The sequence below is a fragment of the Phragmites australis genome, chromosome 7 (genome assembly GCF_958298935.1).
Source record: "Phragmites australis chromosome 7, lpPhrAust1.1, whole genome shotgun sequence".
Lineage (NCBI taxonomy): Eukaryota > Viridiplantae > Streptophyta > Magnoliopsida > Poales > Poaceae > Phragmites > Phragmites australis.
Genome location: NC_084927.1, coordinates 8463555 through 8486380, shown reverse-complemented (window position 1 = coordinate 8486380; position 22826 = coordinate 8463555). Strand labels below are relative to the sequence as shown.

At 47.6% G+C, this 22826-nt stretch overlaps 1 pseudogene; it reads left to right on the top strand.

The window, feature by feature from the left end:
• The first annotated feature begins 1609 nt into the window (after window positions 1-1609).
• LOC133925383 (subtilisin-like protease SBT2.4) lies at window positions 1610-22734 on the top strand (annotated as a pseudogene).
• Window positions 22735-22826: the final 92 nt, after the last annotated feature.

Here is a 22826-nt window from a genome sequence, read left to right as displayed (position 1 = left end):
ACTTCAAATTTGGCGCCAAAACCTTCTCTACAAGAATTAGTCCGATGTTATCCTCCGGTGATCACATTCCACTCAACGGAGCATCCGGTGAGTTCTTCTGCTCCAGGCACACCTCTCTGGAAATATTAGTCTGATGCTTACCCAAGCACACACCGGACCATCCGGCACTTGATTCAAATTTTGGTGCCAGAAGACCTTCTCTATAGAATTTAGTCTGGTTCTCATATCTGTCATACACCGGACTATCCGGTGAGATCAAAAACCCACACACTGGATTGTCCGGTGAGTGAAAACCTTCTGCACCGAACTAACTCCAATTCCTTGCAACTTTGGTTAGACAAGATTATCATTGCAGTACATACCTATGCATTGGAAATCAAACAAGCACTCAATCAAAACCACACATTATCAATCACTTATCACAAAGTGTAAACCAAGGCACATCTCAACTTGGTTTCTCAATCTTCCCCTTGATGAGTGCATTGACAACATTACAAAGAACAGAAGAAGGAATTTAAGAACGCACAAAAGCTCACCGAGAAGAGAAGAAAGGCAAGCCATAAACTCCAAAAGCACAAATGCAAAAGCTCCAGCTATCCCTTGATGAACGTACATTTTTCATTATCGATTTTCTCCATCATTCAGTATGCAATGATTAATTAGAATACTGTTTGAACGGTTCCCCATAGCGTGGATCAGAGCTTGGTTTAATTAAGTAGCCTAAACACAATTAGAACGTTGTTTAGTAAGTGTGTCAAACCCACTAAGCAACCAACTAAAGTTTACTTATGCATTTTCCTGTCAATATGTATGAATCTGCCATATTATGCCCCTAAGTATAACGTATGTGGTTGTGATGCTTGATGGGGTGAGATGCATTTGAGAAAGATACGTGTAGTTCAGAAGTGAGCATACTTAATGTTTCATTGCTCATTTTGCATCATGCCTTTGGACATGCATTTTCATCAATATATAATATACGGATCCAAGTAAGCGAGATCCGACATAGCAAAATAGTATTAGTTGGAGTTGATTTTTTCACCTATGTCGGAAATAAACCTTCGATTCTCTTTCTTCTCATCGTCACAACAGGATGAGAACCCGTGGCAGTTTGGGAGATCTTCCCGAGGGTTCTAATGAGAACAACCCTCCGCCGCCTCCACCGCCGAGCATGGCGGAAGTGCTCATGCGAATTGAGCAGAACCACCAGACGAATCAGGCGCTCCTTGAGGCCCTAGTGCACAACACGGCCCCTCATGGAGGAGGTGGAGCCGGACGCCGAGATGACTTCTCGGATTTCCTTAGAACTCAGCCGCCTACCTTCACGCGGGCTGAGGATCCTCTAGATGCCGACCACTAGCTCTGGACTATCGAGTAGAAGCTCACTCTCCTTCGGTGTGAGGACAACGAGAAGGCGCTCTTCGCCGCCCATCAGCTTTAAGGCCCGGCAGGCGCATGGTGGTCCAACTATTTGGCCATGCATCCCGCCAATCATCGGGTGTCTTGGGCGGAGTTCTACCAGGCATTCCAGGATTTCCACATTCCCAAGGGTCTTATAGAGATCAAGCGACAGGAGTTCATGGACCTCAAGCAGGGAGGCTGATCGGTGATGGAATATGTGGAGGTGTTCAACCACCTTGCACAATATGCTCAAGATGAAGTGAGCACCAACGAGCGGAAACAATACCGCTTCGTTAATAGTCTCAATTCAAAGATGCAAGATCGGTTGTTGGCGCACGAGTTCACCAATTTCAACAAACTTGTGAGCACCTCGCTCACAGTGGAGTTCAAGCTCAAGAACCACCAGGAGGAGAAGAAGTGTAAGAGGGGTCCCTCGCCTTCCATAGGCAGGAGCTCTCAACGTGCCCGCACTAAGAGTCAGCCTCCACCATCTCACATGTCAGCACCGACTGCTCCACAACCGATGTGGTTAGTGCAGCGTCCGTCCTTCTCTACTCCACAAGGACAGCCTACAAGACCCGTCGGCTCCCAAGTGAGCGTGACAGGTGGTCCTGGTGGCCCGTGCTACAACTGCGGCCGTGTTGGCCACTACGCTCGGGATTGCCCGTACCCGAGGCCGGGAGCCGCGATGACAGCCCTAAGGCCACCACCAACTCAGTCTGTGCCACAATCCTCTCAGGCGACCCATGTCCCCAAGCGTGGCCGAGCACGCCACATCAATGCCGACGAGGTTCAGGAGGGTGATACCGTCCTGATGGGTACGTTGAGTATGAGTTTCAATTCTGTCGTCATTCCTGCATTGGTTCTGTTTGATTCTGGGGCCTCTCACTCCTTCATAGCTATGAGATATACCTGGCGACACGGGCTGAAAGTTAGTGCCACCACTTCACCGTATGTCATCGATGCACCCGGGGCCAAGATTCTAGTGAGTCAGTGTGTGCCCAGAGCGTCGGTCATTATCAATGAGACGCATTTTGGTGCAAACTTGCTGGTGATGGACTCAAAGGGGATAGATGTCATTTTGGGAATGAACTGGCTCACCAAAAATTAAGCTGTTATGGATTGTGCTCAGCAAATAGTTACTCTAAGTGGTCTGTCCGGCACCCGAATTCAATTGAAGCTTGCGGGTGTCAATCATTGTCTCTTTGCCCTAAAGGTTGTCCCTGCCATAGATCTGTTGAGTATTCTTGTAGTGTGGGAATTCCCGGATGTCTTTTCGGATGAGTTGCCAGGAATGCCGCCCAACCGAGCGGTTGAGTTCTCTATTGATCTCATGCCCGGAACGGCTCCAATCTCGAATAGGTCATATCGGATGCCACCTAATGAATTAGCGGAACTGAAGAAGCAGTTGAAGGAGTTGCTAGAGAAGGGGTTCATTCGTCCGAGCTCCTCGCCTTGGGGATGCTCGGCACTCTTTGTGAAGAACAAGGATGGTACCCTGCGGATGTGTGTCGATTACCGTCCGCTGAATGAAGTCACAGTGAAGAACAAGTACATGTTCCCTAGGATCGATATTCTATTTGATCAATTGACTAGAGCCCGGGTTTTCTCAAAGATTGATTTGAGACTGGGCTATCATCAAATCAAAGTTCGACTGGAGGATATTCCAAAGATAGCTTTCTCAACTCGCTATGACCTGTATGAATTCACCGTCATTTCCTTTGGATTGACGAATGCGCCAGCATTCTTCATGTATTTGATGAACACGGTATTCATGGAGGAATTGGATAAGTTTGTCGTGGTTTTCATCGACGACATTCTTATATACTCCAAGACTGATGCAAAACATGTTGAGCACCTCCGTATTGTTCTTGGCTGGCTCAGAGACCATCAACTTTATGCCAAGTTCAGCAAATGCGAGTTTTGGCTCAGGGAGGTGGCTTTTCTAGGTCATGTTTTGTCAGAGAACGGTGTTGCAGTTGACCTGAGCAAGGTGCAGGATGTGCTCAATTGGGTGCAGCCCAAGAATGTCACTGACATCCAGAGTTTTCTCGGACTTGCGGGCTATTACCGCCGGTTCATCGAGAACTTCTCCAAAATTTCCAAGCCAATGACCAAATTGTTGAAGCAGGGCAACCAGTTCGAGTGGTCAAGTGAGTGTGAGTCCGCCTTTCAGACCTTGAAGAAGTTACTCACGACCGCTCCCGTTCTCGCTCAGCCTAATGTGGACAAGGGCTTTGACATCTATTATGATGCTTCTCGCATGGGCCTCAGCTGCGTTCTTATGCAAGAAGGCCGGGTCGTAGCTTATGCCTCACATCAATTGAAGCGCCATGAGGAGAATTATCTGACGTATGACTTAGAGCTTGCTGCTGTCGTGCACGCTCTGAAGATTTGGCATCATTACTTGCTGGGAAACTTGTGCCGTATCTATACGGATCACAAGAGTTTGAAGTACATCTTCACTCAAGCAGATTTGAATATGAGGCAATGAAGATGGCTCGAGCTGATTAAGGACTACGAGCTAGAAGTGCATTATCACCCCGGCAAGGCGAATGTGGTCGTCGATGCCTTGAGCCGAAAAGCTCATTGCCATTGTCTTAGGGTCAAGCCCGGGAATTCCACACTTTGTGTTGAGTTCCGCCAGCTTGGGCTCGAGATGGTCACGGATGGATTCATTGCCAACCGGGAGATCAAATCCACTCTTCTAGATGATATCAAGGCAGCTCAGGAGGATGACAAAGGCATGGCCCGAATCCGAGAGAAGATGAAGATCGGTCAGGCCTTATCCTTTTCTGAAGATGAGCAGGGCATTCTGTGGTTTGGGAACCGTCTCGTGGTTCCGAAGGTTGAGGCTTTGAGGAAGAAGATTCTCGATGAGGCTCATGATTCATTGCTTTCTATTCATTCGGGGAGTACAAAAATGTATCAAGACCTCAAGCCAAGATTTTGGTGGACTCGCATGAAGTGAAAGATCGCTCTATATGTAGCTGAGTGTGATGTCTGCCGAAGAGTGAAGGCCGAGCATCTCAAGCTGGCCGGTACGCTCCAGCCTTTGCCTATTCCCTCCTGTAAGTGGGAGGAGATCGGCATGGATTTCATTACTGGATTGCCGAAGACTTCTCAAGACTATGACTCCATTTGGGTCATTGTGGGCCAATTGACGAAGTCCGCTCATTTCTTACCCGTCAAGACCACATTTTCAGCCAAGCAATATGCGGAGCTATACCTCACTCAGATTGTTTGTCTCCACAGAATTCTGAAGAAGATCATTTCTGACCGAGGCACTCAGTTCACTTCTCATTTCTGGAGAATCCTTCGTGAGGCCATGGGAACTGAACTTTTCCACAACACCGCTTACCACCCTTAGACCAACGGCCAAACTGAGAGGGTGAATCAGATTCTGGAGGACATGCTTCAAGCGTGTGTTCTCACTTATGGGAAGCGGTGGGACATATGCTTGCCATTCGCGGAGTTCTCCTACAACAACAGCTTCCAAGCGAGTATTGAGATGTCACCGTTTGAGGCTCTTTATGGCTGGAGATGCCAAACGCCACTGAATTGGTCCGAATCTGGCGAATGGGCTTTTCTAGGTCCGGATTTGGTCAAAGAGGCCGAAGATCATGTTCTGACTGTTTGAAAGTGTCTTCTCATAGCACAATCACGACAAAAGAGCTATGCGGATCGCCGTCGCCGAGATCTCGAGTTTGCGATTGGAGATTATGTGTATCTCAAGATTTCGCCTCTCAAAGGTGTCCGACGTTTCCAAATCCGAGGCAAGCTGGCACCTCGCTATGTTGGACCGTTTCAAATTGTTGGCCGGTGTGGAGAGGTGGCATATCAACTGGACTTGCCTCCGTCTCTCTCCGCTGTGCATAATTTGTTCCACGTGTCACAATTGAAAAAATGCCTCCGAGTCCCGACCGAGGTCGTTGATGTTGCACCCCAAGAGTTGCAACCAGACTTGTCATATTGTGAGCAACCAATCCATGTCTTGGAAGAAGCGGAGCGCAAGACAAGGCATCAATCTATCAAATTCATCAAGGTTCAGTGGAGAAACCACTCAGAAGACGAAGCAACTTGGGAGCATAAGGATAAAATCCGCTCCGAGTATCCCGAGCTTTTTGAGAGCTTGTAAGCGTTGTGTAAATGTTGTACATTTGGAATCTCTCGCATGTCTATGTTCATCACTATGTTGAATGAAAGTATTGCATTAGGTTCCGCATCTCCCCGCGTGATATCTCTCACATGGTTCCTAGACTCATTGTCCTATTCTCTTAAGGGGGGAGGTTTGTCACGTCCTAAATTCTTAATCACGCAATTAAGCATAATCATGCTTTTTAAGCATTATGTTGAATTTTGCATAATTATAATTCGGAATATTAATGCAATTCGTTTGAAATCATTTGAATGAGAGAAAGAAATCCGAGAGAGAAAAGGATTGAATTCACAACAAAAATGGACCCTTTTCACTTACCTGTGGGCCCCACATGTGGCCCCACCCTCCAACCACTCAAGTGGGCAGCCCCCACCTGACCTCTCTCTCTCTCTCCCACCTGCTCCCACCCTCACTCTGGTGCTCCAACCGGCCACAAGGAGGAGCTCCCCCTCCTACTCAAGCTCTCACTCCCTCTCTCTATTTCTTCCAAAATCTGACCTCAAGAGAGGGATTGAAGGTATGCATGTGGTACCATTGCATTCTAGAGTTCATAAGCTACTCATCCATCCAATTCATTTTCATTTTCTTGAAAGATTCGAGCTGGATTTGATGTCTTTTGGTGTTCTTGGTTGAAGCACAAGGAACACCGGAGTTCTTCGATTTCCCTCTGTTTCCTCCATTCCTCGGCGGTCACCCAACTCCACAAGTATCTTGAGTAAGTCTCATAGGCTCCCCATGGCAAGAATTCATGATTTGGTTGATTGATTTCGAGTTTTAGCAAAGTTCATGAGTTTTTGAGATTTTGGACCAAAATGAGGATTCAGATGAGATTTGAGTTAGGAATCGAGTTGCTAGGTTGATGAGTGAATTCTAGACTCCATAAACCATCTCAAACATGTTCCTCTTTAGTTGGAAAAGATCGCAATTCGATTTGGCAAATTTTTCCCCAAAATCAGAGGAGTTCTGGGCAATGCGGAGTATCCGCATAAAAGTGCGGATAGTCCGCACAAATACGAAGGTTCCGCATCAAAGTGCGGAGGGTCCGCACTTTCTGGGAAAATGGCAATTTGAATTGTATTCAAGATTTTCTTAGGGTTAAGCTACAAAGTTAGTCTAGAACCCTTGGTATGGTATATGCACAGGAGTATGTAACATAGATTCAAGTTTGGGGTTAAATAGATCGACGAATCGTCGAAAACAAATTTTCAGCCCAGGTCCGGAGTGTCCGGACAAAAGTCCGAAGGGTCCGCATATGTCCGGAGTATCCGGAGAATTCTCCGGATAGTCCGGAGTTTGCCGGAGTTGTGCAATGTCCAGATGTTCCGCATAATTTTGCGGATAGTCCGCATATGTCCGGAGGTTCCGCACTTTTGGCAACTTTTCAAATTGGTTTGAGTCCCAATTTTGCTCTAGCTCTCATGTTTGCACTTTTAACATGTTTTGCGCATCTTGTGGCATGCATTGTTGCATTTCATCCATACTCATGGCATTGCACGCGTTATTCTTTTTAGAGAACACCGAACCGATGATCCCGGCGAGCGAGGGTGATCCGGAGGTACCCCACCTTTGTGAGCCAGTGCATCAAGGAAAGCATCTAACATATTGCACCCTATCAATTGAATTGAATAAAGTCTAAATATTGATAAATTATGCTTATGTATAGGTTTGCATGTATAGGAAGTCGATGTCGGGCTTTTATGGGTAGAACCTATGTTAATTGCATTGTCTATACCTTGAATTATTGTTGATCTATATCCTTGTAGCCTGGGTTTATTCATGATAAGGTCTAACTTAAAAGTGATGCGAGATGCTTAGCAATGCATAGGTCCCATCGTTCGTGAGCTATAGGTTAAATTAATTTCACAATGGTTACCGTGTTGGGTTGTTGGTGTTGGTTGGTCGAGTGGTGAGTATGAGACGAGGTGTGCGCAGTGCTAGGAGGTGTTTGTCCTGCTCGGATGTGGAGTTCCCCTGGGTAGGTCGGTAGAGGAAACCGGACACTATAGACCGCTTTGCGTCGGTTAAGCATCGATCGTCGGGGTAGTTGGCTTTAGCACTTACCTTACTCACCACATGCCGATCTAATGTTAAGGCGAGCCGAATACCTTCGCAGCTGTGGCTTTGTGGGGCCTGAACATCAACGGTGTGAGCGGGCGGGCTTGTAAGCGGTACTAGTTTGCTTCGGGAGTAGTTCTAGTACCGCCGCGCCGAGCGATGCATGCCGCACACGGTTGGGGCTGGATGGGAAAGGTTGACACGGGTACCCCTTGTGTTCACTTTAGCGGGTGGCACAAGCCGTATGGTCCCCGAGTCGTGTGGATCCAGGAGTACCCCCTGCAGGGTGTATAAACAGTTCGAACTGCCGCGCTCTCGGTCATGAGCATGCTATTGTTTCATTTGCACCCAGTCGTAGAGTTCTCGTGGTTGGTTCGGTTATATGGTTCAGGTATGTGGTTTGTGGTTCGGATATGTGGGAGGTGGTCGAGATGGCACTTGTTATACCTTGATACTATTGTGGTTACAGTTTCATATGATCAGTTGGTAGTTGCAGGGTAATGTCATATGTATTGGTTAAGTTAGTTGCTCACACATATGTCTAGGTTGCTTACCACTTTAATTAACTTAACCACATGTTTATATTCTTGCTAATAGCTTAATGCATAATCCTTGGAGTCAGGATATTATATACCCATATTGTGTAAGTCTTGTGAGTACCTTCGTACTCCAAGTGCTGCCCTTAAGTTGATGCAAGTACTCCGGCTGCCATGGAGGGGGCGGTGTTCGGCTACTTTGTGCCTGTCGATCACGGTGGTGGGCAGGAGTAGTGCATCCTACTCCGAAGCTCGAGCTTTTGGAGTGGAGCCTAAGGGCATGTGGCTTCACTCTCTTTTGTTGTCTAGTTTATTCTTTCTGCTGCGTAGATCTTTGGATAGTTAGGAGTTTAGGGGGTTTTGTCTCCTTCTAGTTCGCTTTTGTTATAAATTGTTAGAATCAGTTGCATATTTAATTTTTGTAATATAAATATTTATTACTTGCTCTTTATTAAGCTATGTTGTGATGTACTATGTCGGAGGCATGTGTTTCGATCCTTGGGCACAAAACACGTGCCGGGACTACCAGAACAGGATTCTGGTTAATCGTCGAGGTTGGATTATGAATAATGATCCTCCTAATGATTAATTGGAATACTGTTTGGACGGTTCCTCACAACGGAAAACCAAAGACCATACTCGAGGGTGTACTTGAGGTACCTGAGTATGCATTTCACCACTTGGTGGTGAGACATCCTTGGTGAAGCATGGAAGCGAGCACACAAGTAAACGGCGAAGTGGATGTCCGGTCTTACTACTGTCAAGTACAGGAGGGAGCCAATCATGCTCCTGTACTCTCGCTAGTCCACCTCCTCTCCATCTTCATCCGGATCAAGCACCGCTGAGGTAGCCATCGGTGTCGCCAAGGGATTCACATTGCTCATGTCGAACTTCTTCAGCAAATCCTTGGTGTACTTCATTTGGTGGACGAACGTACCTTGCTTGCATTGATTGATTTGCAGTCCAAGGAAGAAGTTGAGCTCACCCATCATTGATATCTCAAATTCCTTGCTCATAGTTTCTGCAAACTTGGCTACAAGAGCATGAGAGGAACCACCAAAGATGATATCATCCACGTCAATCTGAACTAGTAGGAAATCATTGCCATGCCTGAGAGTGAACAAAGTTTTATCCACGGATCCCATCTCATACACATGCTCTATCAAGAAGGACTTAAGCCTATCATACCAAGCTTGAGGAGCTTGCTTAAGCCCATACAAATCCTTCCTAAGCTTATACATTCTATTTGGGTATTTGGGATGTTCAAAGCCCGAGGGTTGTTTGACATAGACCTCTTCTTCTATGAAGCTATTAAGGAAAGCACTTTTGACATCATTTTGGTACAACTTGAAACCTCGGGATGCCACAAATGCTAGAAGAATCCTAATAGCTTCTAGCCTAGCTACGGGTGCAAAGGTCTCTCCAAAGTCTATCCCTTCTATCTGGTTGAAACCTTGAGACACAAGTCTAGCCTTGTTTCTCAATACAGACCCATCCTCCCCTTTTTTTTTTTTTCAAAACCCATTTTGTGCCTATGGTGTGAAAATTTGAGGGTGGCTCTACAAGGATCCAAATTTGGTTTCTCTCAAAGTTTTTCAACTCTTCATGCATGGTATTGACCCAATTTGAATCAGATAAAGCATGTCCAATATCATGGGGTTCAAAAGAAGCAATCAATGCAGAATCTGTAAAATAAGCATGAGAAGCAAATTTTGACCTCGTTACCCTCTCATCAAGACCTCCAATCATCATTTGTGGAGGGTGAAGTCGCTGAATGTGTTGAGGGGCCTTACACTATGAGAGAACCTCCCCCTCAAACACAGCTGGTGTAGGCTCGAGAGCAGCCGAAGAGGATGTAGTGGCTGCAAGACCCTCTGTTAGAGTGAAAGAAGCAGGAAGCAGCTCTAGAGCAGGTGTAGTCGAGGGAAGAAGTGGATCATACTCGTCATCACTGAGAGCTGGAAGGTCACCATCTACAAAGATGCTCTCACTCATCTCATGATCATCTGCACACTTAAAGACAGGACTAGCACAAGGGGTTGCTTCATCAAAGGTCACATCACATGACTCCAAAATGGTGTTAGTGTCAAGATTAAAAACCCTGTAAGAATGACCATGAAGATAATACCTCGAGAAAATACCATCCGAAGAGCGCGACTCAAACTTGTCAAGATTGCCACGCTTTAGAATGAAACACCGACAACCAAAGACACTCAAGTGCGAAACCTTGGGCTTCCTCCCAAAACGCGGATCATAAGAAGTGAAATTCAGGATCGAGCACAAGAAGATCCGGTTGGAGATGTAGCATGTTGTGCTTATGGCTTTAGCCCAAAACTTCCTAGGAGTCCTATGTTCATCAAGCATCGTCCTAGCCATCTCAACCAATGTCCAGTTCTTCCTTTCAACCACGTCATTCTGTTGAGGAACGCGTGGGGTAGAAAATTAGTGCTCAATGCCATGTTCAAGGCAGAAGGCATCAAAGAGATAGTTCTTGAACTCGGTGCCATTATCACTGCGAATTGCTTTCAATGTATCAGGGAGTTCCTTGAACAATCTCAAAGCCAAGCTCCAAAAGTGTGAGAACACTTCATCCTTGCTCACAAGAAAGAAGACCCAAGAATAGCGAGAGAAATCATCAATAATGACAAATACATACCACTTTCCACCCACCGAATGAACTCAGGATGGACCAACAGTGTCCATATGAAGAAGTTCTCCCGGTCATTCAGTCATCACCAGTTTAACTGGTGGGTGAGGAGCGGCAACTATCTTGCCATACCGACAAGGAGCACAAACAAGGTTCCTCTCAAACTTGAGCTTGGGCAATCCTCGGATCAACCCTAGGGTAATCAAACGAGTAAGTAAATCAAAACTCATATACCCTAATCTCCTATGCCACATCCAAAACTCAGTAGAAGGTTGAGCAATCAAACAACTACAAGAACCAAGAGACTCAGAAAAATCTACTCCAAAAAATCTCCCTACTCTTGAAATCTTGCAAATCAAAGTGCCAGAAGAATCAAGAACTCGAGATCTATCGCATTTGAAATGCCCTTCCAAGTCCTCATCTAACAACTGAGATACAGAGAGAAGATTGTATCCCAGATGCTCCACCAAAACCACATCTTTGAGAGTAAACTCTCATTCACCCTTATCGTACCTTTGGCTTTCACCATTCCTTTTCTATCATCCCCGAATGTAATATACTCATGTCGCTTCATCGGGGTGAGGCTAGAGAATCATGATGCATCTCCGATCATATGGCGCAAACAATCGGAGTCAGTGAGCCACTTGTTCTCCAGGCCTCTACCTGCCATCTACATCAAATAAGACATGCTCGAGTGCTCAGTGCTGGGGTAAGTAAGAAACTTCCTGGGAATCCAGCACTGTGACACTCAAGGAGTAGAGGTAAAAGCAGGGGTATGCAAGTCAATACTAGCATGTTGGGGGCGAGAACCACGACGAGAAAAGCGTGGTTCGCCAAAGCGTTGCGACTCAAAACCTCTTACACGTGATCCAAAACCATATGAGTCATGGTAAGATCCAAATCGGGCAGCACCTCTAGAAAGAAACTAAAGAGCACTAGAAGCTCGTGGGTAGGAGCGAGAAAAAGGCCCATGTACACCAACAGAAGGGTGGTACATATCCCGATTGCTCCACTCCCACTCACGCCGCTCATCCCTCCTACAGCGAAAGCAAAACCCAACTAGATGACCCTCCCTCTGGCAGTAGGTGTAGTGATAGACTCTCTCAGAAGCACGACTGCCGATCACTCTAGGCTCACTCACATGGGCTCTCATCTTTGGTTGTGAAGCTCTCTTGTGTGATGGAATGGATTTCTTTTTGAGAGGTTGTGGTGTGGGTTTTTTCTTGGTGGGTTGTGGAGGAGTATTGATTTTGGACTTTTCAGCTTCTAGGGTAGTAGGTGTGGTGAAAACAGTCTTCTCAACCCCAGAATACGCAACCCTCTCAAAACCCAACCCAAGAGCCAAACCCACCTTATCGGCACACATCTTAGTCTTGGCCAAGATCAAATCCATCTTGCCCTTTACTTTTGAGCACTTCTCCACAAGAGAAAGGAGAAACTCATTTTCGGCCAAAAGCTTCTCAACTTGCCCTCTAACCCAGCTAAGCTTGTCCTTAAGGATAATGCAGGTGGGATAGATAGGTTGCACATTCTTCGAACTCTCAGCACTCTCCAATCTAGACTCTAACTCTTCTATGCGCTTGGCTTTCACATCAACATCCATTGAGAGCAAAGGGCAATTCTTGTAAGCGCCTAAGAGAGTAGGTCTAGACTCCTCCCCAAGGAGCTTCTTCTCGGCAGTCTCAAGCCTACTGGCGACTTAAGCATTCACATGCTGAAGCTCGGCAAGTTCAATCATGACCATCAAGCAACTCTCGCACTCATCCACAACCTTGGCCCTAGTCCTAAGTAACTCAAGCTCAGAAAAAGAATATTCTAGCCTAAGCTTGAGTTCCTTAACCTCACGAACCGCTTTCTTAAGCAATCTATCCTAGCTAATGAGCGCATCATTCAAGGTATCAACCTGAACAGAATGCTGGTCATAGGTGAGTGGTACCTCAGAGGGATCAAGCTCGAGGTCACTGTCGTTGTCGTCCGCCATGAAGCAGAGGCCGGTGAAGTCCTTGGCCTTCTTCTTGTTCTTCATGGGCTGCTCCGCCTCCTCCGAGCTCTCCTCCGAGCTTGAGGAAGCGTCGATATCGCTGAGAGCCACCACGAACGCCCTAGAAGCTATCTTGGCCGCCTTCTTGGCCATCTTGTCATTGTTCTTTTTGAAGAAGGGTTTCTTGCCCTTATTCTTGAGCTTATTGTGGTCGTGGTCACGATCTTCCCTCTTATTGAGCTTGGGGCAGTCCGCTTTGAAGTGGGTGGTATCACCACACTCAAAGCAAGCAGGGGAATCGCCCCTCCTCCAGTCGCTCCTGTTGTTGTAGAAGCGAGTGAACTTTTTCACGATGAGTGCAAGATCCTCATCATCCCAAGTATCCACTTCCTCCTCAGTGATAGAAACCAAGGAAGACAAAGCAAAACCACCGAATGAAGTGTTAGCACAAGAAAGGCTAGATCCAGTCTAATTGCCACCACTAGTGCTTGAAACCAACGTCATGTTCTAGGACAGGGGGTTTCCTAGGCCTAGACGAGATGCCTTGGCGATCTTGGTGGACTTAAGCTTGCTGAAGAGTTCATCACAAGTTAACATGTCGTAACTTCATGACTCTTCAATGCTCGAGATCTTCACCTCTCATATGCTACGGTCAAGAGTATAGAGAAGTTTGATTGCTCGCTCATGGTCAGAATATGACAAATCACCAGTAGAACAAAGATTGCTAATGATGCCATCAAAGGGAGCAAACATCGCATCCAAAGACTCTCCAGGGCCTTGTACAGATATTTGATATTCTTGGTTGTATGTGCTTTGGCGTCTGGCCTTAATCTGATTAGTGCCCTCATGAAAGACACTTAGAGTAGTCCAGATCTCCCGGGTAGTACGAAGGTGTTCGACCATATCAAATTCGTTCCTACTCAGGCTAGTGAACAATATATTACGAGTCTTGTTGTTGGACTCATATTGTTCAATTTGGACCCGAGTGGTAAGAGTGACAGGAATCTCGTATCGGGAGTCCACGATCTCCCATATAGCACTTCCTTGGCTTAGAAGATAAGCCTCCATGCGTACCTTCCAATACGAAAAATCACGCCCATCAAAGAAAGGAATTTTTTCATGTCTCTCCATGTCGCCTACAGATCACAAAAAGTTAAGATCAACTAGGGATCTAACCGGCTCTGATACTAATTGTAAGACCGAACACGGTGACTAAAGGGGGGTGAATAGGCATCTCACAAAATTTCTTGCGAAACTTGATGGCCTTCTCTTACTTGATCTCCCAACGCTCCTCTAAGAAAAAGAAAGTGGAAGCAAAATGAGAGAAACACAAGAGAAACCCGCAACCTTGTGACTCTATGGATAAAGTATGAACACGAGGTTCGATATAAAGTCAATCCATGATCCTTGTCACAAAAAGCTTCAAACTTTACAAAGAAGACTAAAAGATGGGCATCGGACAAGAAAGATCTCAAAGTTGATGACTTAGAGGCAATGGAATGCAATACCCAAATTTATACTATTGTACGTGTATTTTATGCCCCTAGCAACAAAAAGATCAACCTCGCATGGTGCTGAAAATTTCAGCTCAAAAGGAGAAAAGAAAATCACAAGCCAAAAGACAAACTCGTAAGGAAACTGTCACGGCCCAGAGTTTCTAAACATGTAATTAAGTGCTAATGAGCATCATTAGCATCATTTGTTTTTGTTTTGAGCAGTATAGACATGCAATGTGGATTAAACCGAATTTGGTTAAACCAGGTTTAACTGATGCGTTGTAAAGCATCTCCCAAAACTTCTATGGAACATAGGTCTGGTGACAATTTTAGAAATTAGTAGATGCCAGGAGAAGAATATAAATGAATTTTCCCAAATTTTTGGGAAATATTTAGAAGGCATAAAAATTATCACAAGTTGGAAAAGATAGCATCTTTGAACAATTTTTATTCAAAATTGGCTCAAGCATTCTGGGTCAAACAAGTTCAAATGGGTTCCTTATGAATTTTAGTTTCAAACAAAATTTGTTTTACCAATTTTGGACCTTGGGAAGGCATTCAAACGGATGGCTAAAGTAGTGGGGATATTTTGCCGGCCGGTTACTGTTCCTCAGGCCCGCTTGTCATCCCCCCCTCCGGCTTCTCTGCTCTCTCTGCCGTCCCCTCTCACAGAACAAGCGGTGCCGCCATGCTTGACTTTGGTGGCCACCTCCACGTTGCCGGCCAAAAGATCAGCACCCAGGCCTTATCCCCCTCCCCTTGCCCTCTCTCTTTCTCCTCTCTCTGCTCCTCCTCTCGCGCGGCACCAGTGAGCACAGAGAGCAGCGCAGCGCTGAGCAAAGCAGAGCCGCAGCCGCTGGCCAAAAACACGTGCCACCGGCGTGTTCTGCCGAGCTCGAGCAGGGTGGAGCACCGAGGGAGGACGCCAAGGCCCTCCTCTGCCGTTTCCCGCACGAATTGGAGCCGTCCGCGCTTTCTTCCCCAACGGCGGCAACCGAGCTCCGCCGTCCTCCGTCGACCCACCGCGTCCTCACTTCTCCGGCCCAACCCGCTGCATGGTGAGCTTCCCCGTGCTCCTGTACACCTTATGCGCGCGCCGTTTTCCCTCCGTCCCGTCGCTGGCGCGTGCGTCCGCAACGACCGGCTGCCGCCGCGCCACAGCTCTCGCTGCCGGCCGTGCCACCGTCGAGCTCCTCGGCGTTGGGCCGTGCCATTTGGTCCACGCGCCCTCGTAGAAGCTATAGCCGCCCTCGTCCGAGTCTATTGCGCCACGGTTTCGCCGCCGGCGACGCCAACCGTGCCGCCGCCGTGCTAGTCTCACCCCTCGCCGCCGCTCACCGTGCTCCGGCCGTCGCCAGTGTCGACATGTGCCCCCACCGTAACTGTGTGCTCGTGCTAGTGTTGTTGCCGCCCTCGGCCGGGCCGTTCAGGCCGCCGCTCGCCGCCTGCAGCCACCACAAGGGCCGCCGGCCATCCGCCTGTTGCGCGCGCGCCGGCCGTGGGCCGATTTTTTACTTCGGTCAAGGGAGCTGGGCCCACTGTTAGTGGCTTGAGCTAGATCAGCACCAGTAGAAAAAGGGTTGAGGCTATTTAATATCTGGTTTAAGTGGAAAATGCAGATAGATTTAAATATGTATTGATAAATCGGTTGATAGCTTGTATAATGCGTAGAAAAATGTATATAGCTCCAAAAATATTGAAACCAATTTTGTTGGCTTTGTATTACCATGCTCTACAAGTTAAAAATACCAGCAGCCATGAAATGTGTTCTGGGAATTATTGAATTAATGAAATGTGTTTAAGTTTTGTTAATTCATAGTTAAATATGTGTAATTCCAAAAGTGATGATTCCAATTCTGTAAATCTTGTTGATTTATTCCCTGTTTAGTAAAAATATGCATTTTCATGTTTAGCACAGTTAGCATCCTAAATTGGTTTAAGCCTTGGTTGTGCTTGGATTAATCCAAAGATGATTGAATGGTTAACCCTAATCTCAATTAGGAAATCTTTAGTGCGTTAAACTTGTGCCATGGCGCTTTGCATTGTTATCGCGTGCTATGAAGCATCATTCTTTTCATAATATTCATTATATTGCACGCGTTATTCTTATAGAGAACGTCGATTCGACGACAGAGGCGAGCGAGGCTATTCCCGGAGGTTCTAACGGTGGTGATCGTGGTTCGGGTAGCTGTGAGTAGCAGCTAGGGCAGCAAGGCAAGCATCGTTCATATTGCACCGTGTCTACTTGAAAATCTAATATGTTATCTACGCTTATGTATACATTGCATGTGTCGGGTACCGAGTTGGGTAGAACCTATGCCGATGCATTCTCCCATTTCAGTCATCGAGGTCTAATTATAGTTCGCTATGCTTAATGATACTTAGGCTTTCCGGTAGAAGTCGACGACGGCGTCCACCGTTGTCGCGAGCCTAGGGCTTATTACTTGTTCACACTTGTGGTTGTGTTGATGATGAGTCGGTTTGGTGAGTGGTGAGTTGAGAGGAGGTGTGGGCGGTGTTAGGGGTGTCATCTGCTCACGAGGAGTCCTCAGGTAGTTCGGGGAGGGAACCCGGACACCGTAGACCGCTTGTACCGGTTAAGCACCGACCGTCGGTGTAGTCGGCTTTAGCACTTACCTTACTCACCACATGCTGATATAATGGTAGGCGAGCTGATTACCTTCGCAGACGTGGTCATGTGGGCCTCGTCATAGATGGTGTGAGTCCGGTTTGAGTCCGGGCTTTTAGCGGTATTGGTTTGCTCGTGGAGTAGTTCTAATACCGCCGCGCCGAGCTATGGTTGATCCACATGGTTGGGCCTGGTTGGGAAAGGTTGTCACAGGTACCCCTTGTGTGCATCTTAGCGGGTGGCACAAGCCGTATGGTCCCTGTGTCGTGTGGGTCCAGGAGTATCCCCCTGCAGGGTGTATAATCAGTTCGAACTACCGCGCTCTCGGTCATGAGCATTGCTATCGCTTATCTCCACCGAGCGACCATGTTTTGGTCGTAGAGTTTCGATGTAGGTTGTGGCATGGTTGGTTTGGGTGGTTTGGTCAGTATGTGGTCGGTGGTTTGGGGTAATGGTTTACTCTTATATACTTGTTGTTTATATATCTGTTCTGATCAGTTGGTTGGCAGGGTTTGAGTTGATGGTTGGTTAAGTCGTTTGCTTACACCTAGAGTCTAGGTTGCTTACCGCTTAATGAACTTAAACATGTCTTAATCCTTGCTGCAGCTTTAAATGCATGATCCTTGGAGTCGAGAATATATATACTCATACTGTGTAAGACTTGCTAGTACCTTCGTACTAAGGGTACTGCCCTTAAGTTTCAGGTTCACAGGTTGGCAAGGAAGAGGCAGTGTTTGGCTACTTTGTGCCTGCCGATCAGGGTGGCGGGCAGGAGTAGCACCTTCTACTCCGAACTCCGGCACTTTTGGTATGGAGCCCAAGGGCATACGGCTCCATACTCTTTTGTTGTATAGGTTTATCTTCTGCTGCGTAGTTGTTGTTGTTCCTCTTTTGTTGTAAATTGTAGAAGCAGTTGCATGTTTAAGTATTATAATACAGCTTAATTACTTGCTCTCTATTAAATTGTGTTGTGATATTTGAGTTGGAAAGCATGTGTTCCGATCCTATGCACAAAACACGTGCCGGGACTACCGGAATGGTATTCTGGTTAATCATCGAGGTTGTGATTATGAATAATGATTCTCCTGATGATTAATTAGAATACTATTTGGACGGTTCCTCACAGAAACACAGAGCCAAAAGAAGGAGACTAGAAGGAGATGAGCACGAGCGAATGAAGAAACTTGCACTTCATTTATCTCATAGATCAGCCCTATTTTAGACAGATTACAAGAAGTTTTTTCTCTCCACAAGCTCTAACCTATTACAAGGCTAAGCATATCCTCTCATCTCTCTCCTAAAGCCTATCTCTTGGATCTGAAATGGCTGGCTCAAGGGTTACCACCAGCCAACCCCTTCTATTTATAGGCCTAGAGGGGTTGCTTAACCCTTAAGCATCATTGTCCCCAAATTACCCCTTGCTAACAATGGTCTCCCACCTACCACGAGGGTATTTTGGTCTGAATTTTGTTCCGTCCATCAAACGGCCATGACACTGCACGACTTAGCTTCGCCTCGACGCTAGCTTCACGATGATGCCACGTGTACTCCATCCTTCCAAGGTTTTGAGGTCAAACCGCGAAACCGCCTCGAACGCTTCTCAAAGCGTGACTTGTCGCTACTTTACTTGCCCTCAAGCAAGCATCCCGATGTTGACGTGTGTCATCCGTCTTGCGATCTTGACCGCTGGCAAGTCTCTCCCACTCCCGATCCCTCGGACCCCCTTGTCACTTGCACCGACATCCCTTTCGCTTGACTTTATTAACACGTCGTCTTCATCAACCTTCATCACATGCCTTGCTTGATCTTCATGTGTGTAGCTAGGATCACCCTTGACTCCGTTCGGCCTCCTTGATCGTTCGGCACCAAGCACCCCACTTGGCCCCGATCACCCGTCATTGACTGTCAAGTTGCATCTAACACCTGCACATCAATAGACAAGCAGACACATATCTTCAGAGCCAAGTAATATCATCACATGTTAGTCCAAATCAAATCCCAATTGAGAAGAACAGACGTGACCCAAAATGTGAACACCGGATGTTCCGGTGTGTTCATCCTCTGAACACCGGAGCATCCGGTGAGTACATCTCCATTTTGCATCGAGAAAAATTCCTCTTTGAAAAATATGGTCTGGTGATCACTTGAGCACACACCAGACCATTCGGTGGGTACATCTCTATTGGAACAAAGTTTTACAACCTCTCTGAAAATATTGGTCTGGTGATCACCTTTTGCCTACACCGGACAATCGGGCCCTCACTTCAAATTTGGCGTCAAAACCTTCTCTGCAAGAAATAGTCTGGTGTTGTCCTCTAGTGATCACATTCCACTCACCGGAGCATCCGGTGAGTTCTTCTGCTCTAGGGATACATTTCAGCCTCTCTGAAAATATTAGTCCGGTGCTTACCCGTGCATACACCGGACCATCCGACGCTTGATTCAAATTTTGGCGCCAAAAAATCTTCGCTGTAGAATTTAGTCTAGTGCTCATATCTGTCATACACCGGACTAACCGGTGAGATCGAAAACCCACACACCGAATTGTCCGGTGAGTGAAAACCTTCTGCACCGAACTAACTCCAATTCCTTACAACTTTGGTTAGACAAGATTATCATTACAGTACATACCCATGCATTAGCAATCAAATAAGTACTCAATCAAAGCCACACATTATCAATCACTCATCACAAAAGCATAAATCAAGGTATATCTCAACTTGCTTTCTCAAGTTTAGTCTTGCTAAAAATTTTGTGGCAAGAAAATTGACTAAATAATATTATGCAAACATTGATAAAATATTTTATCTATGACAAGTTGGTTAGGAGGCTAAAAAGTTAGATAAACTGAAATTGTGGTAGCAATCAAACACTGCCTAAAAAAAAAATCTGTTTAAACTTAGACATTATAATCCAAACAGTCCTTAGACTTTCCGTTTCTAGTACTGAAATCTTGCAAATTTGACGTGTTTCTGACTGGACTCACCGACTCAATTTTGTAACTGGACACACCGACTCAATTTTGGGACACGGATCCATTTGGTGAATTGAACCACTTTAATTTTTCTTTTAGATAATGAACCACTTTAATTTGTAAATGTCATCGTGTAATTCTTTTAGGCGACACAAGACAAGGTGGACGTGCTAGTATTGTCCGTTGGACCAGATGCGCGTCCCACCAGCAAAGTCACGTTCCTCAGCATGCTGGACGTTGCTCTGCTGTTCACGAGGAGAGCCGGCGTGTTTGTCGCTCAGGCCGCCGGCAACCGAGGGCCACCGAGTCCTCCGTCGTCTCCTACAGCCCGTGGGTGATGACCGTCGCCGCCGGCACCACTGGCCGGAGCTACACGCCGAGGCTGGTCCTCGGCGACGGTCGCCACATTCCGGCCGGGGCTCGGCTTGTCAGGTATACTAGCTACACTGAAATGTGCAACAGTGCAACGCATTGTTCTTGTTCCCATCAAGCTATACACGTTGACACGTATATACTACAACTATCATTTCTTGCAGCACCAACGTTCCAGCTCAGGTTCGTCGCGGCCAAGGATGCCGCGGCTCCAGATGCCGCCTCCATGGAACGCGCAGAGGAATGCCAGGACGCAGAGGCGCTTCATTGGCGTGCCGACGTGCTGCGCGGCAGCATCGTTATCTGCTCCTTCTCGCAGGGGTTCTACAACGGCACGTCGACGGTGACCGCTATCCTCCACATGGCGGAGGCTCTTGGGTTTGCCGGCTTCGTCCTCGTGGCCGACGCACGGTACGGAGACTTCGTGGCGCAGCCGCTACCTTTCCCCGTTCCAGGCGTCATGGTACCCCGAGTCGACGACGCTCAGGTGATGGATCGATGAGTACCAATTGCCAACCGATTCGTCCTAGTTGCAGTGCTGAATTAGACGTGTACGTGTTGCAGGTGATATGGTCGTACTACGCGGAGCACACGGTGTACGCGGGCAGCGCAACCGTGTTCGGCGCCACGGCGGCGATCACGGAAGAACGAGTCGCCACGTCCACAGACACGGTGCCGGTGGTGGCCCGGTACTGTCACGAGGTCCAGACGTCGCCGACAGTGGGTCAACGCTGGCAGACGTGCTCAAGCCGGACATCCTCGCGCCCGGCTACCAGATATTGGGCTGCCTGGAGCGCGCTCAGGGCCAACGGGCCGATACTAGCCGGCAACCATTTCGCATTAATCTCTGGCACCAGCATGGCGGCGCCGCACGTTGGAGGCGTCGCGGCGCTCATCAAGCAGAGGCACCCGTCGTGGGGACCTTCAGCCATCGCCTCCGCCCTGTCGACCACAGCCTGGAGGCACGACAACCGGGGGACGCCGATCATGTCGGAGGGCTTCGAAATCAGCTCGTTGCACCCCGCGACGCCATTCGACTACGGCGCCGGATTCGTGAACCCCGCCGGAGCACATGACCCTGGGCTGCTCGTTGCCTCAGCTCGGCCCCGACGACGTCCGGGCCGCTGCCGGAGCTGCATGCCAGGCGCCGCTAGCTTCTCCGGCGGACCTCAACCTGCCGTCCGTCACCGTCTCCGCTCTGCGGGGCTCAATGTCCGTCCGGCGCATGGTGACGAAAGTGGCTAGCAACCCCGAGACGTACCTCTGCTCCTCGCTGCCGCCGTCCGGCGTGGATGTCACCGTGCGGCCGGGGTGGTTCGAGGTGGCTCCCGGAGGAACTCGGGAGGTGGCGATCAAGTTCATAGTGACCAGGGCGTCAGGGGCGTTCAGCTTCGGTGAGATTGTTCTTACCGTGAGCTAGGATCACCTGGTGAGGCTGTCGCTGGCCGTGTGGCCCTTGGTGACGACATGACAGAAATGTAGCCGCGCAGGTGGGCAGCACAAGTGTTAGTTAAATCAGGCTCTAAGAATCGTGAACCGACGAGAAAATGTTAGCTACTCCTGAAAAACTCAAAACCGTACTCTGTTACATTATTTTTTTGGAGCTGCTATAGGGTAGCCGACTGAAAACCGCCGTTTTCCAGTCGATGCCTCGAAACCCTCGGATTGCGATCCTACCATCCAGACTACATATTCAACCTCCGGCAATCTTCTTCCTTGCAAAGAAGCTCACCTTCCTCCCACGGCTTGCCCCCATGCCGCCAGCCTCCTTGGTCTCTGACAACTCTCACCGTCGGATCCATATCCGCCACCACGCTAACACAATGTTGTCGGGCCGCTTCCTTGCCTCCATCACCGCTCGCCTGCAGCCCACAGCGCCGCACCCCCACACTACATCCCAACGCCAGTCCGTCCACTGCCCCGAGCCTTCCTCTAAGCATGGCAGCCTTTCCTGAAATCCAAAACGCTAAAATCCCCCTCCACTGACCTCACCAGCGGCGCTGGACTAAAATTTCAGGCATTTGCAGTCCCCTGTGCTATAGGAAGTGTGTTATTTTTTTCACAAAAACTATGGTGAGAAACTCTACTGTTCAGGTAAGAAGAAGGTAGGCACCTAGGTTCAAGCCCAGCTCACACAACCGAGCAAGCACTCGGTCCCTACTCTGTTACATTATCATCACTGGAACTGGTTCCAAGTTTGCGTTTATATGGTTTGGCCTTTTAGAGAAGGAATTATCAATTTTTGCTTACCACCACCCTTGTTCGATTAAATTGCAAGAACGGATTTCGAATCCAATTCAGGTCCCTTGATTCGCACGAGGCAAGTGTTGTCATGACAAAGCTAATAGGCATATATGCATTTTTCAATCTATATGAGCGTGGCAAATAAAATCGAATTTCCTAGTGCCACGCTTCGTGCGAATCCATGTTTGGTTTGTGGACCTGTGTACTTCAAACAAAAAAAAGTACAACCCACATAAAATACGAGGGGATTTGCTACCCACGGTAGGTGCCATATGTTACTACCGTTTGATCGGAGTACTTCCAGTGCATCTTGAGCCATGTATTTTTTGGCG